The sequence below is a fragment of the Streptopelia decaocto genome (assembly GCF_964273445.1).
Source record: "Streptopelia decaocto genome assembly, chromosome: 2".
Classification (NCBI taxonomy): Eukaryota; Metazoa; Chordata; class Aves; order Columbiformes; family Columbidae; genus Streptopelia; species Streptopelia decaocto.
Genome location: NC_138655.1, coordinates 102,334,709 through 102,351,042, shown reverse-complemented (window position 1 = coordinate 102,351,042; position 16,334 = coordinate 102,334,709).

Below are 16,334 nucleotides of genomic sequence, written 5' to 3'. Positions count from 1 at the left end.
CAGCAAATAATGTAGATTATGTGTAAAGTATTGAAAGCAATATCCTGTAGTCCACATGAACCAGGACGGTCTTCATGTGATAGCTGAAAACACCTCCACTATGAGTATGAAAGTATGTTATATCCGTCTATGTTGTTATGGCCTTGTCATTACGGATAATATCAGGTCAAAAGGTCAACATGAGGAGGGTTCAGGAGAGAATGGCATCTCCAATTGGGGATTTGGGAAGTAGGTCTTACGGCCCAATTTAGTTTGATCAAGAGGGAAAAAATGAGGCACACCTGTGTGCATAAGAGATTTTTGAACTGAAATGAATTTCAACATAGCAGAAAAGGTCTGACAGGGTACAATATTCCCAAAGCTAACCATGCCCCCCCAACAAAAAACAAACCAATTAACCAAACCAAACAAACAAAACCTCAAAAAACCAAAAACAAATCCAGATTGGAAAACAAAAGTAAATGTTTAATCCTCAAGGTCCTTAATAAGTCAAAGGCAACTGAGAATCTACTCCATTCCTATGTTTTGGGTTTTTTTCAGTCAAGATGGGATAAAAACCAAGATACATTATATAATCTGAAAAAAAACCCCAAACCACCCAAGAAAGAAAATGATGGATGTTTTGTTTTATGTTGCAAAGGAGGGGAGACTTAAAATGTCTCTTTGCCTCTTTTTGGCTGAAAACTATGAAATATGGGTAAGCAGAAAGTTTACACGAAAACTTGTTTTTGTAAGATGTTAGCCAAACACCTTCAACTGTCTGCAATGATTTGTTTGAGCTAGTAGATTAGTGCACAGGCCTAAGGACTGGATTTGGTTAACTTGGGGTTTAGGTCTTGGAAAATATTTAACATCATAAATTATGCAGGAGAATATTGCTCTTTTTAATCCTCATGTCTTGTCCCCTAGTCTAGTAGCCCATGTTTTTCCCATTTGAGAATTCTTTTTTTTTTTTTTTCTAAAAAGGAAAAAATGATAGAAGGTCACATTGTTTTGGTAAATTAATTCCAGAAAGTATTTCTTGAAAATAAATTGTTTTTAAAGTCAACAATACCCATCCCTCTGTTTTATTTTCATGGATATTTTAAGATTGAGATTACTAATATTCTTCAGTCTCATGGATATTTTTTCTTCAATTAAAAAAATTTAACCCTCATTTTCCATTTCAAATTATTTCTTAAGTGGATTTTCAAGGTAAAAACGCATGAAGCTTATTTGCATCACTAATCTTTCCATCTTTTATAAGGCAGAGATTAAACCCCAAATTTTCATACTTGTGATGAAAGCAAGCTTTCCTTTTATATTTTTTTTTGTTTGTGTGTGTCATTTTAATGGCATGTTTTATATCAACTCTTTGTTACTCAGGTCTAGAGTATTCCATGTTGTGTGTGTTTTAAGGACTAGAGATGATCAGCCTTTTGAGCTCCATGTTGCCTGTGAGTGGTTTAAGTGCTCCTCCAAACCAGGATAGAATTGAGGCTCTGGTGTCTGAGAAAATGGAACAATATAAATAGATACTTGGGAGGACAAGCAAGTATCAGTGCCCAGTTCCCAGTCCATTCAAACACTCTTGCTCTCCTCTTTGACTCCGAAATAGCTTCCCCAAGCCTTTTCACATGCAATGGTTGATTGTTCTGCCCCTGTCTTCCTGCCTCACAATCCATATTCACAGATGCAGGTACTTTGTGGAGATCATAACCATCATAAAAGAAGACAGAAAATTCTCCCACTGGAGAGTGGGGATGTCCATTCATGAAACCAGTGAAAGAAACTTTTCAGAACTTTTTCTTTCTACTCAGGTGGAAGTTTGAGCATACTGTGAACTACTTCAGCCCCTCTATTACTTCAATAGATAAAGTCAGTCACCACACAGAGCAGGCTGCAAATCCACCGCTGTTAAAAGAAATTTCCAGTTTCAGAAGGTTGCTAAGAATAAACATATTGTTTCAATAGTTCACATATTTACTGTTTCTGGAGATCATATTTATTGTTTCTGGATATCAATGACTATATCTAAATACAATCTTGTGTGTGTCAAAAAACAATGGGAACCTTTAACACTAATGACATGACAATATTAACATTTTTGGTTTACATTAATACAGAAAGTGTCAGTAGAACACAGTATTAAGTTTTGCATTGCATAGGTTTACCTGATCCTCCCAAAGGTTATCTGTCATCAAGAAAAAGCAAGATATAAATCTACCCCTCACAGTAAACCTTGTCCTGAGGAATTTATTGCTTACAGGATTAGGGTATAAGTGTTGTGGCTTGTCAAACAAAACATTCTAAACCAAAATGTAAGTACAGTTACTGCAAATAAGAAAAGTTCTAGTTTTAGATTCAGAAATAGATATGAATCAAAAATCACTCCCTACTAAAAATCTGGGTTCTATTTTCTCAAAATTAATTCTGTCTCTTCAAGTTTATGTGGTACAAAACACCTTTTCTTTCTTCTGTTTTTGCCTGTTTGTTTGTTTATGTGTTGGGGTTTGGGTGAGTTTTTGTTTGCTCATTTGCTTGTTTTTCCAAAATGTAAGACTGAATATTACTTACTCCACTAACTACAAGTACAAATGTGTAGCAGGAATTGTACAGGGAATAAACAGATGGCTAAATACAATTCAGAGGTATTTTTAATTGAAGTGAAATTATTTAAAGGTGAACTAGTATAGTCAAACAATTTCTTTAAAAGTGAACGTAATTTTTACTGTAGGTGTACTTCCTTTGCTAAGCCTAGTGAAAAGCTTAAATATTTAAATAGAAATGCATGCAAAACCATGATAGAATTTATCAGCAGATGCTGTGGAAGAGTGACTCAAGCACATATTAATAACTTTTATCAAATGATGAAAATTTCAGATTACGTTTAAATCGCTAAAACCTACAATCAAGATTGTGAGCCAAAACTGACAGAACTTTATTCAAAGCAAGTGATTTGGTGAAGGAGCCAGATCAAAGGCAGGAAAAAAATACCAAACCCGTACAGATCTAGATATTCAGAAACACAAGCGCAATCACTGTATAATGACTTGGGTACCTGAAGGTCCATAATTAAATGCTTTTGCTTCAGAATTAGTTGCATAACATGAGGAGTTAACATGTGACTGCTAGAAGGATAGGTGGATTTTCTTTTCAGTATCAGTGCTTGCTTCTGTATGTATATCAGGTCTTGCAATTTGGAATGTATGATTGTACAGCTGTCTATGCCTTGGCTATGCTGAGCCTGACCAGTGACTTCCTCAGGTCCCCTGAGTACAAACCTGAGTTTGTGGCACATTATAATGAATCCTTTGACAGGATTAAGCAAAACCTAGTTCTGTGAATCATATGTAGAAAGAAAAAGGTTAACTTTGCAGATTGTTTTATTTTCTCAAAATCTTCTATTCTGTGTCATATAGGTTCCAATAAAAATGATAACAGATTACTCTCTCAGAAATCTTGCTGCTTGGATGCAGGCTATACTTATTAATTTGGTCTGGTCATACTCTGCACAAATAACTTTCATGCTTGTAGGCTTATAAGACACGGTTTTGAGTGTCAGTTGTCTCGATAACATATTCTGAGCAGTTTCCATATTCACCTTAGTATAGAATTGTTGTGACAATCATATGGCTGCAGATGTCCTAACTCTTCTATCAGAACAGGTATTGTGAGAGAAGGGTTGTTTGCCAGTGAATTTCTAAGACTTTGTCTTATAAACAGCATTTTTTTTATGGCAGGGTTTTAAATATTTGTTTAAAGTTTACAAATGAGATCTTAAAATATCTTTTGGGATGCCTCCTATGAATTTTACTTCTAACAATATTTTCCTTCCATCTCAGAATTTTTGTGATGAGAAATGAATGTGAAATGAATTTTCCTCTCTCTGACTGAAGGTAAATTGGGAACTGCCGGATTTTTTTAGTAATTCCTGAAATCATGCTTGTTAACTTTCATCATTTAGATGGAGTTTACATGATGCAACAGAAGAAGTGCAGGCAGGCTGTTGTGAGAGCTGAACATTTGGACTTACAGTGCTTTTAAGCCTGGCAGCAATGGCTGGTTCATCGCACAGCACTGGTGGCGATTACCCTGAAGGGCAATGACCCTCAGTCTTGCCTTCTGTAGGCTCATCTTTCTGCATAATTCACTTAGTAATAATTACTTACATAACCTATAAAAATTGGCTAATGCATGCAAACAGCTAACTACCACTGGCAGAACTGATTTTTTTCTTTATACTTCAAGTATTGAGAACATATTTTTGAACAAAAGCTAACAGCGGCAAAATTCCTTAACAGTTCCAAAAATGCCTGGTTGAAAATCTTGCCCAACTTTGAGGGAAATAATTGTACAGCTTTAGGCTCACTGGTGATAGTACCATGTTTCTCATAAGTGCTTTATGAGTAGTAAGGCAAGTTGGTCTCCAAAGGTCAGTATCATGCTATGGGAAATGACATTTTATAATTACTTTCACTTTACTGTTTGTGTGTAGGTCACTGGGTGCTCATGTCTCTTCTATCTTGCTGCTTTCCCCAGAACACATGACTATCTTGACCAGCATAGAGACAAAAGTGTATCGCTTCAAAATCATGGTTGGGAGCGCTGTATCTAATGTAGCTGAGCAGCATTTCAGATGTTCAGTGGCCGAGGACTGGAGCCTCAGCTGCTGCAAGTGGGTAGATCTCTGCTGGAACTGTTAGAGTTTTGATAATTAACACCAGCTGGCACCCAGCTCCAAGGACTACGTGTCTCCAAGTAGTAACATTTACAATGTGTGTGTTTCCATTATGTGTACTATTGTAATTTGTGTTTCCCACATGTGCAGAACTTTGGGTGAAATCCTATTCTTATTTTCTTATGTCTTCAACCCAAATATGTCAAATATGTCTTTTCGTTTGTTTGTTTCTCTTTTTTCCTCCAGAAATAACAGTGGGGCATGGCGGGGAGGGGGGTGTGTGTTGTTTTTGTTGGAGGGCGTGTGTGTGTTTTGTTTTTTTGTTTTTGTTTTTGTTTTTTTTTCCCCGCAGATGATGGGAGGACAGAAGAAAAAGAGCAAGAGAAGCTGTTTCATTATTTTTTTTTGTGCCTGGAACTGAATGGCAGTATGTTTATGTTGAACAGCCTTTGCTCAGAAATGCATTTAATTGTAATACTTTCAGACTTTCTGTTTGTGTGGTCTGAGTTCAGAGAAATTATTTGCTTCTGTTTCCCACAAGGCTAAGGACCTAGTTGAAGATGTTATGGAAAATGTCACAGGAAGCAACATGCTGAGAGAGGGAAAGAACATAAGAACATTGTGAATAATTGTGCTGGAGACTGTACAGCAATAGTTCCAGCTCGGCTGGAAAACAAACTTGGCTAGTCAGTCTCAGTGGAATACACCCGAAACACATTACACCTGTGGAGGAAGATATATTTGAAGCTTAGCATGAACAGATTTATTGAAGGAACTGGACTTAATGGCTACTTTTATACTTAGCAGAGCCTGATTCAGGCCCACTGCTGAGTATTAAACTATGAGAACAGCCTGGGTATGCCTTTTGTTTACATCAAGTAATGCATTTCCAGAAAGGGAAAGTCCAGCCCAGGTTGGATGTGCTTGTTGCACCCTGTCCAATGCAATTCCTCCAGTTCTTCTGCCCACAGATAGCCTTCCACAGCTCACTGTAGGCTGCATTGGATATGGGTTAGGACACACTGGAAAAAACAAGCAAACAAACACATGCCCCCCCCCCCCCCCAAAACAAAACAAAACAAAACCCAACCAACCCCCCCAAAAAAAAAACAAAAAGCAAAACAAAACAAACAACCCAAATAAAACACCAACAAACTTCTTCAGAACTGCTGCTTTATTATTTTTCTCTTTACTTGAATGAGTACTGGTTTCTAGCAGAAAGGCACAGCAAGGCTATGTTAGGCAGGCAGGAAACTGTTTCATTTAATGCTAGAAATGCTTGTTGAAAGAGAACTCTGAAGGTCATATAGTCCAACTTCCACATCAACAGAGGACTATTGCCACCATTACATCAGGTCAGCTGTGTTTTTGTGCCTCTTGAAAAACTTCAAGCATGGAGAGAGTAGGGGTCGAGGAAGAGGTGGTTGTGGCTGGATTACCTGTGAAATTTGTAGTCACTATGAGGACCTGCAATGACATGATCACTTAGTGTTGGGACAAATTTAAGAAGCTAAAGCTAACCTACATGAAATCTAAGACAGAAAACAGCAGTCTGGTGGAGGCTGGCATATCCTCTGTACCAAAGCTACTTCTTATACCATGTGGTCCAGTGCAGGAGACAGGCTCTGAGCTTGGCTCTCTGGCTTGAAAATTAGCTTTTGCACTTGCTGATCAGGAAGTGAGGACTAGTTTCATGGGGAATCAGGAACGTGGGCTGAGATCAAGATATTTGATAGCACTGAACGAATGTCACTCCAGTCAGGACATATGAAGTAAAAAAACCCTCATTTCTACATAGGAATTAATTGAAGCTTGTTGAAGACACTAATAGTCTTCTGTTGACTTTTGTGGATTTTTGAATGTAAGTAGGTTGGATAACACAGCTTTCATACCTACCGCATCAGTCTGGTGCCATGGCTTAGGTTGGAGCCCTGAGAGTGTTCTTTAATTTCACTGCACTATTGGAACAAAAATTCTGCTGTTTGAATTGCCCTTCAGAGAACATGAAACTGGGATGTTAATACCCTTGACATCCCCCAGGTCTGTGTAGTACCACGCTAAACAGACAAGTTACTTTGAATTTTGACATTAGCCTCAGCTACAGGAAGAATCTGATTCTGTTTTGCTTTCTCTCTCTTCCAGTGTCTGTGGAGGAGATGCATTTCTTTTGAAAGGAGATGGTTAATTCTATTTCCTCTGCCTGATGCATCTTCATGTAACTGTACTCATGTTCCATAAAGCATTCTAGTGGAATGTATTCTGGTTGTGTATTCGTGGAGTGACTTATGGGCCTCTATAGTTATGTGGATATAGCGGGGTCCAAACAAGAAAGAAGCAAAATAGGGACTTAAAGAGATGGGCTGTTGCAATGATCAGGTGAAGGAAGAGACAAAAAACTAAAGGAACTTGGGTTGTTTATTCTGGAAAGTGTATGGTGAAGACATGTCACTGTTCTGTATAAATACAGCTGGGAAATAACCAACAGGAAGGAAAAAATTAATTAAAGCAAGAGAGCTGGTGTGAGGAAAAATGGTTACAAACTGACCATTGATAATTATAAGATGGAAACAGAATAGTGAGATTTTGTTACCTAAGAGGACCCTGTTGTGGTTTAGCCCAAGTCAACATGTAACTACCACATGGCTGCTCCCTCAATCCTCCCTGCCCCAGAGGGATGGGGAGGATAATAGGGAAAAAAAGGTAAAACTCGTGAGTTGGGATAAAAACAGTTTAACAGGACAGTAAAGGAAGAGATAAATACTAATGATAAAAGAAAATACAAAATGAAGGATACACAACAAAATCTCTCACTACGCAGAAATAGATGTCCAGCACACTCTGAGCATTGATTCCCTCCCCTGGCCAGCTCCTACAGGCTGTATACTGAGCATGACATCATATGGTATTGAATATTCCTTTGGCTAGTTTGGGTCAGCTGTCCTGGCTGTGTCTCCTCCCAGCTTCCAGTGAAAATTAACTGTCCCAGCTGAACCCAATATAGGACCCTAGATGCAAGAAATCAAGAGCTTTTGAATGTTGTTCTTTTTTTGTAATAACAGGGTAAGGATCTTTGGTCTGTCATATATTTTAGGAGATAGGAAAATATCCAGATAATCAAAATACAAAGCTCAGTGGTATCTTCATGTCATGCTTAATGATACTAGTCTTGATATCTACATCAAGATAGGGAGATATGCTGAACAGGAAGCAGAAATGTTGACTATAAAGAAACAAAATGCATAAGGAGATTTTTATCTTTTTCCATTTCTACTTGATTTAGGGATTAAAAAAAGAAACACAACCACTCACTGAATAGCCTCTGAGTTGTGAAATTGTCTGCACACCTCCCTGCTCTCAAATAGGTAGCTGCAGCCAACTCAAACATGAACTATTGCTTCAGTGAATATTCTGAAAACAATAAAGAATGGTTCATATATAGAATGGTTTATATATAGTATATTTTTAATATAGAACAGATGTAACCTTAGCAGATTAGTCATACACTTAGTCACATTGTAGAATGTCTAGGAAATATCCTGAACTCATCTTGCATTTGATGCTGGAACTTGTTCACAAATGGGCTTGGCTGCAAATATAACAGAAGATTTTTTTTTTTTTTACTTCATAAACAGTTCTAAGGTAAATACGTAGGATCCATGATAAAAGGCAGTAGTCTTGTTCTAAGATAACTGTAAATTATGGAACTTGTTAGTTTAAACCTTGTTGAACTACCTCAGCTCAAACTTTCTGATATTTTTGTTTCTGAAATAACTGATTTCTGTGGCCTAAAGTGTGCTTTCTTTTTCTCTGAGAGTATCTGGGAAATCCTTTTATTACTGCAATGGAACCTCCATAGGTTCTGGATGGCTGAAACTATTGTGCTTACAAATGCACGGACCTAGAATAGATTTACAACAACAAAAAAGTGTCAAAATGACTGAAAGAGGGTAAAAAAGAATACGTGCAAAGATGATGCCCAGAGTTTTTAAAAAAATCACAAGCATAATGAGGACATATGCTTCTTTTAGGTGGACAGTTTGAAACACAAGAGTCTTAAGCCAGACAGGAAAAAAATGGAACCTTAAGGGGCCATTAATCCTTAATAAGGATGGCAGTGATGGATTTTGACAGGAAAAAAATCAGGAAAAACATGTCAGTAAATTAGGTACATGTCAGGAAATACCTTATGTAAAACCAAACACTTATGAAGTGGAAAGGCACAACATAATTACAAAATAGTTACAAGATGGATGTCAAGGAGAGACACAAAGTAGGCATGAGAAAGAAGGCAGCAAGAGAGTAAATACAGCTCAGCTAATTTAATACTTCATTTCTGAGATAGTAATTCACTAGAAAAAATTAGGCAAAGTGAAACTGTCTCAATATGTAATAGGCAAGATGAGTGTTATTTAGACAGTTTGCTATAAAAATCAGCATGAGCATGCTTGCAACTCTTTGTATGGAATGATGTTGATTAATATCCCTTTTGTGTGTTTTACATATATAATGCAAAGCCTTGTTTAGATTAATGGGATTATAGTCTGAGCATTTACCCCTTGTCAAGTATAGTGAGTCAGAGAAAAAGTTTCTGTGATTTTTCAAAAGCTTTTGAAATATATAGTACAATATAATTTAATGTGTTATCTATTACACACAAAAAAATGAAAGCATAAATAGTGTTTCTATCTGTCTTCTAGTTTTTAACTGATAAGTGTTATGAATTTTTCTTGCCATTTTTTTGACCGTTTTCTTGATGTCTTCACGACTGTATGTTATTAACTTAGTAAATGCCTAAAATCTAGGACCCTTATTCATACAGACTTATTTTATTACTAATTGCTGATTTTAGGTATCACTTAAGGAAGCAAGTCCTCTTTATTCATCTTTACATATGTCTCAGGTATCTTCTTCCTTAAATTTCCTCATCTGTGGAGTTGTACTGGCCTATTTCTTTGTCGGATTTTATATTGCAAATATGGAATGGGTTGGTTGCCAAATACAAAATTCTGAATTCCAACAGATGCACTTAGTAGAAACCAACCATGCTGTGCCTTGCCAAAAAAATGTTTACCAATAGCATCCAGAACATTAATCAGATACAACAGATTTTGCTGTCACATGGAATCATACAGAATAATCTGAAATGCTGCTCAGTAAAGCCTGATGATGGTCCTGCAACAATAGCAGAATGTCTGTGACAACAAGGTGAGATGCTGTTTGTCCCCCAAATGTCTGATTTTACTGCCTAAACAGGATTTATGGCTTAGTATAACAATTGGAGTATCGAGTTTCCACGTTCAGTATGTGAGGTGATTGCTTTCCCTGTCCTGGTGAAAAATGTCTTCTTTCTAGCTTTACAGGTATATGTTTATTTCAATTAGTCAAATAAATGGAGATTAAATGAAAACACAGAGTGCAACCCAGCTCATATAAGCCAAAATGAATTACTTAATAAAAGTACTATTTCTTAGTTATGCAAAGAGGTTTCCTTTATGTGACTATGATTTCACCAACATATGCTTTTCTGAAATATTAAGACTTAATACTTATCTGAATTTTTTTTTTTTGTTTCAGGTCAATAATTTCAAATTATGTTAAACAATCCACTGAACACATAGCCCTGAATTACACTGCAGAAATCTATGGCATCTGGTAGAAACATTAGGCCTCACCTAATTAATTATACCAGCTCCTTTATTGTGAAGATGTAAAGCCAGTATGCAACTCTATGTGCAAAACTGATTCAGTACCTGGAGAAGTTATGGAGAAGGTCATGCAGGGTGCCACTGAAAGACTTTTAAAGAACAATGCAATCATCAGACACAGGCAACATGGGTTCACAAAGGGAAAGCCCTGTCTAACTGATTTGATGTCCTTGTACAGTAAGGTTACCTGCGTAGCAGATGGTGGGTGTATTTTTTCTGGCTTTTAGTAAGGTTTTTGGTACTGTCTCTCACTACATCTTTCTGAACAAGTTGTCCAGCTGTGAGATGAGCAGCTGGACAATGGTCTGACTGAAGAACTGGCAGACCTCAAAGAGATGCAGTGAATGGGGCTACATCTGGCTGGTGACTGGTCACCAGCAGTGTTCCTCACAGTTCAATTCTAGGGTCAGTTCCGTTCAATATCTGTCTCAAGGATCTGCATGCAGGAGTTGAATGCACTGTTAGCATGTTTGCTGATGATAGCAAACTGGGAGCTGTTGTTGACTTTCTTGAGGGACAAGAGGTCTAGCAGAGGGATCTGGATAGATTTGAGCACTAGGCAATCACCATTGGCATGAAACTGAACAAGACCAGATGCCAGATTCTGCACCTGGGATGGAGTAATGCTGGGCACAAGTTTAAACAGGGAGAGGAGTGGCTGGAGAGCAGCCCTGCAAAAGGGGTTTGGGATGCTGGTTGAAGCCTCAACAAGAGTCAGCAGTATGTGCCCTGGCAGCTAAGAGGGCAAACCACATTCTGGGGTGCATCAAATACAGCATAACCAGCTGGTCCAAAGAGGTACTGGTCCCACTGTATTTAATGCTGGTATGGCCTCACCTTGAGTACTGTGTATGTTTCTGGGCCCCAGCATTTAAAAGGGATGTTGATGTACTTGGATGTATCCCAAGGAGGGCACCAAAGACAGGGAAGGGGCTGAAAGGCACGTCCTGTGAGGGGGAGCTAGGACTCTTGTATTTTGTCTGGTTTGGAGAGAAGGAGGCTGAGGGGTGACCTCACTGCTCTCTTGAGCTTCCTGAGGAGGTGAAGCAGAGAGGGAGGTGCTGATCTCTTCTCCCTGGGATCCATGCCAGCACATGTGGGAATGGCTCAAAGTTAGACATGAGGAAGCATTTCCTTACTAAGAGGGTAGTCAAACCCTGGAACAGGCTTCCTGGGGACGTGGTCAATGATCTGTGCCTGTCAGTGTTGCAAAACCAGAGGTATCTGGACAATGCACTTAAAATACCATGCTTTAACTTAGATCAGACCTGAAGTAGTGAGGCAGTTGGGCTAGGTAATTGATGTAGGTCCCTTCCAACTATCGTATCGTATCGTATCGTATCGTATCGTATCGTATCGTATCGTATCGTATCGTATCGTATCGTAGTCTAGTCTAGCCTAGTCTATTCTGTCCTATCCTATCCTATCCTATCCTATCCTATCCTATCCTATCCTATCCTATCCTATCCTATCCTATCCTATCCTCCTCTTCTGTCATCTGAATATGGAATAAGTGTATATAATTAGATATATTTTCTTAATTAATAATAAACTGTGACAGATACAATGGTATATGTGCTGTGTGTTCAGGTCCTGTGAGAAGCAGGTAGATGACCTGTTGTAAGAAACATAGGAAGAAACAAATATTTTATCAGAAGTAGCAGAAAATTCAAGAAGTGTAATTTAGGGTCTCAAGCATGCAATGTTTGTGATTTACTTCATGATTGTTATTTAAATTAAAGATTCCGATGTACAAAAGACTTGAACCTTTTTGGAGATAATGGAATGTGATGGCCCATCTTCCTAATTGCAAACTATATGTACTTTGGTTTTGCGTCATATATTGTGACTGCAGTTCCACAAGTCTTGGGGATGACTCTATCACTGCAAAAAAATGGCAGCCGAATATAACCCTTAGTTAGACTGCCTTTTTATGCCTGGTTGATGGTTTTTGTTGACTATTTCACTTGTTACTAAATAGCTGTAGAATGAAAACCAGACCTTCTAAAACTGTTGACACAATTGAGAAGAGTATTATTACATATACTTGGGATGTGGAAACTCTAGAATCATATCTGTAGTTCAAGTAAGAAAGAAAAAGGATTTTAAGCTTGTTTCTCCTCTTCTGTGTGACTGTTCTAACAATAAAATTAGAGAATCAGTTTCCTTACATTGGTAAATGAGTACATGAAAGTACTCAGACTTCAGCTACAGGTATGTAATTCTGTACTTTAAAGATAAAATGTTCCTTGCAACATAGGTCACATTTTCCTATCTGAAATTCAGTCACTCTCAATTATTAAGTTTATAACTATTTATTAAAACTAATACTATTGAATGCCAATAATTTTTTATACACTACAAAACATTTATTGATTTGAGGTTAGCCACTGAATTTCTCACTTAATAGGATTTCATATGGGGATCTGAGAAAAATTGCCACATGGTTTTCTATCTTGCATGGTGACACATGCAACTGAATCTGAGCTTGTTTCTGCTCCATATGCTTCCACTGTGGTTGCAAAACCACGTTTGCTGTTGCAAATACTGTCTTTCAGATGGCTTTTGATTCAGCTAAATGTGTTAACATATCACCTACATTTTTGACAGTACTGTTACCACTTGCCAGTAACAGTAATTTCAAAACTTCTTTAAATAAGACTACTGCAATTGTTTTCACAGAGCACAGTATCCCTAAGGAGCTGGATTTGGCGCCATATGCTTATGGTTTGATGATCAATTTGACAACCAGTCAGAGGTGTTCAGATTTTCTGCCAAAGAGCTGAAAATGTGCATTTAACATTTTGTGGGTATTTGGAACCTTGGAGTTATAAAACAGGCTGTTTCTTGTGATGTTTATGAAACTAACTGATTCTCCAGGCGGTGGTGTAACTGTAGCCAGTTCTATCACCAGAATTTCAATACAGAACCACTAAGAACAAGAGCTAAGCAGCTGATAGTGGTTTCAGGAAAATGAACTTTTGAGGGATTTCATTATCACCAGGATGGACAGGTCATACAGCATTTTTGGATACTCCCTTTGTCAAAAAAGAAAATTTCACTTTCTAGACTATTGACTTTTTGTTTTTTCTTTTGTTTTTGGAGGAAAACTTCACAGTAGTACAGAGATCTTAATTTGAGGTTAAGAGGTTCCTGGACTCTGTATGAGACTGCAAAAGCAGTGTAACATTTACTTCATCCAGGTAATGTTCAGAGACATAGACTATGAAATGGACAGAGTAGAAATGTGTCTTCTCTTTATCTTCTTGTAAAACTGTTGACAATACTGTTTTAAGAGCAAAGGAAAACACAATTAGAGATGGTCTATATTGTTTATTTATGTAAGAGTTAAAATCTTTGGGAGAAAGATCTTGCTTTCCTATATCATAGCTGGTAAGATGTGAGGCTTCCAAAAGCCATAATGGAAATTGGTTGTTGAGATCCAACATCTTTATGTTTCATGGAAGAAACTGAATCAGTCCTGTTCTGGTGAAAGGTTTGCCTTCTCATTTATGCTCTTTCCAAATTCTGTTTAATGCAAGCTCTTATTTTTCTTCTCATTGAATGAAATTACACTGAAAGAAGCACTTTGAATTTTACAGTAGGGTAAAATGGTGCTTACTGCCCAAACCTCACTATTATGATAGTGTTAAAACTTAGCTCTAAGGCTAGATCTAAATATAAGTTGAAAAGATGACTGAAGATGTGACATCTTATATCTGAAGTAAGCATATCCAGTGGATATAGATACAAAAAACAGTGAAGCTGTAGCAATCCAAGTTAGCAGGACGCCATGTTGCTTGCTCAACCATTGCACTACGGAGCTCTCCTAACTGAAATCAGATTGGTTTACTTTCTTCACTTGTATCTTCAGTTACAAGAGGTAAACACCCCACTGGGCTATAATTGATGTATTGCTATATAAATTGCTATATAATTGCTATATAAAGCTAGGGAACTAATCCATCCTGGATGATTTATAAAATTAAAAGCTTTTTATCTTGCACAGTCTGTGATCAGCACACTTTCTGAACTTGTTCATGAGTAAGAATTAGTAGAGGAAAGACTTTTACGATTGAGTTTTGATGTGTAGTCCACGGTAAACGCTCAGTTCCAAAGCTGGTGTTGTTTTGCACACAGTGCCATCTCCTCCTTTGACTGTATTTGCATAATAGTATTAGTATGAGAAACGTGACTCTAACAGTAGCATTGAAAGTGTGGAACTGATTACTGGCATTCTGTAAAATTTTCTTGATTTTCAGTATTTGCTTGAATGTCCTTCAAGTAGCACACCCAAATGAAAGTGATAATAATAGAACCTAAATAAACCTATAATGTTATTTTTTTCCACTTTATCTAATTATTCCTACGAGTTCTTCATTCTTCCCCGGAAAGTGATCTCTTCTTCCATCTGAACTCAACTAATTCAACAATTAATCAGGAATGCTGTATCTCAATGAGGCTCACCCACACAGTGGCTTTCCACTCACTGCAGTTCTCATGTTAAACTCAGTAATTAGCAGAACAATATGAGTTAATGTTTGTTTCTTTGCAAGGTGTTCCCTCAAGGATCTTCTTGCAAATGAGCACTATGGCTCAGGATTTTCTGCAGAGTAAATAAAGTATAAAAGTCAGGAGTATAATGTTACAGATATGGTTTCTGCATCATGAATAGAATGCAGGAGGTGGAATAAGAAATAGAACTATAAAAGGAAAGCCTCCTCAGAAGCAGTGTGAAAGCATAAACAAAATATCAAGAACTGATGATAGCTGCTAAATTCTAGCAAAATGGTATTGTATCTGAACATCTAAAAATGTTGGCTTGTGTAAACAGAAGAAAGTGGCACTGTTAGCAGTCAGGACACATAACCACGGGCGTAGTTATATGCGGTGCTTTATTTCAGCGCTGGGAAACCAGGGGTTCGCACCCAAAGCTGGCTTCGACCACTGATTTGAACTTTACTACATTTATACAGTTTGGTTACATCCATATTCATTAGAGTTACAACGTGTATACTGCATATTCATAAGGTTACACAATTATTTCACAATATCAGTTGCAACACCTTGGAACTACCCTAAGCATGCACAGTGTCCTCTGGTGGTCGTTTTGGGGGTCTTCAGGATGAAGTAAGTAGTCTTCATCACTACTGTACTTTTCACCTTTCATCACAGCACATGCGCACTCTTCACAAAATTATATAAATTCTTGGATGATAGTAAATGTACCTTCTCAGCACATCCTATCTTCGCAAGATAAGATAAGTACTAACTTTTAGTTCTCTAAAATATGAAACTCATATACAACCTGCATAGTTTTTAAGATAAGGTAAGAATCTTGGATACCGTTTGCGAAGCAAAGTGCAGCTAACTGTAACAGCACTGCCCAAACATTCAGCCAAAGCCAGTGCACCGTGGGAAGAAATTGAATGCAAGCTTTCTCACTTGTCAGATAAGAATTTTGGGTCCAGAGCAGAGTTCAGATAACATACTCAAAGAGCACCATTGCTTTTGGTAAAAGGGGGTGGTTACTGGAGGGCTTAAATGGTCATGGAGGACAAAAACCTGAGCTTCATCATGACATGGAAAGAGAAGAGATTTAAATGAAGCAATAGTATTCTTGTTTTCCGCTTTCCTCCTAAAGATCTGTTCATTAAAGCCATGCTCCAAGGTGAACTGCAGGTTCTGTGGTGAATTTGTCACTGCCATTTGGGAGGTTAAAAAAACCTAGAACATCCCTTCTTACTGATATTAACCACATGGGATAAAGTGTCACAGTTTAAGTGTTGGCAAGGGGCTTGGAATGATGAAGTCCAGATTTGATGCATTCAGATGTTATAACCACTGGCTTTCGACCAAGTACTTCTGCCAGAGATTTATACAAAGAGAAGGGCTACGGGAAAGAGTATATTATTCAGCTGGGCGCCCCAGTTTTAAATAAGTGGAAAAAATGAGTGTGCATTAGAAGA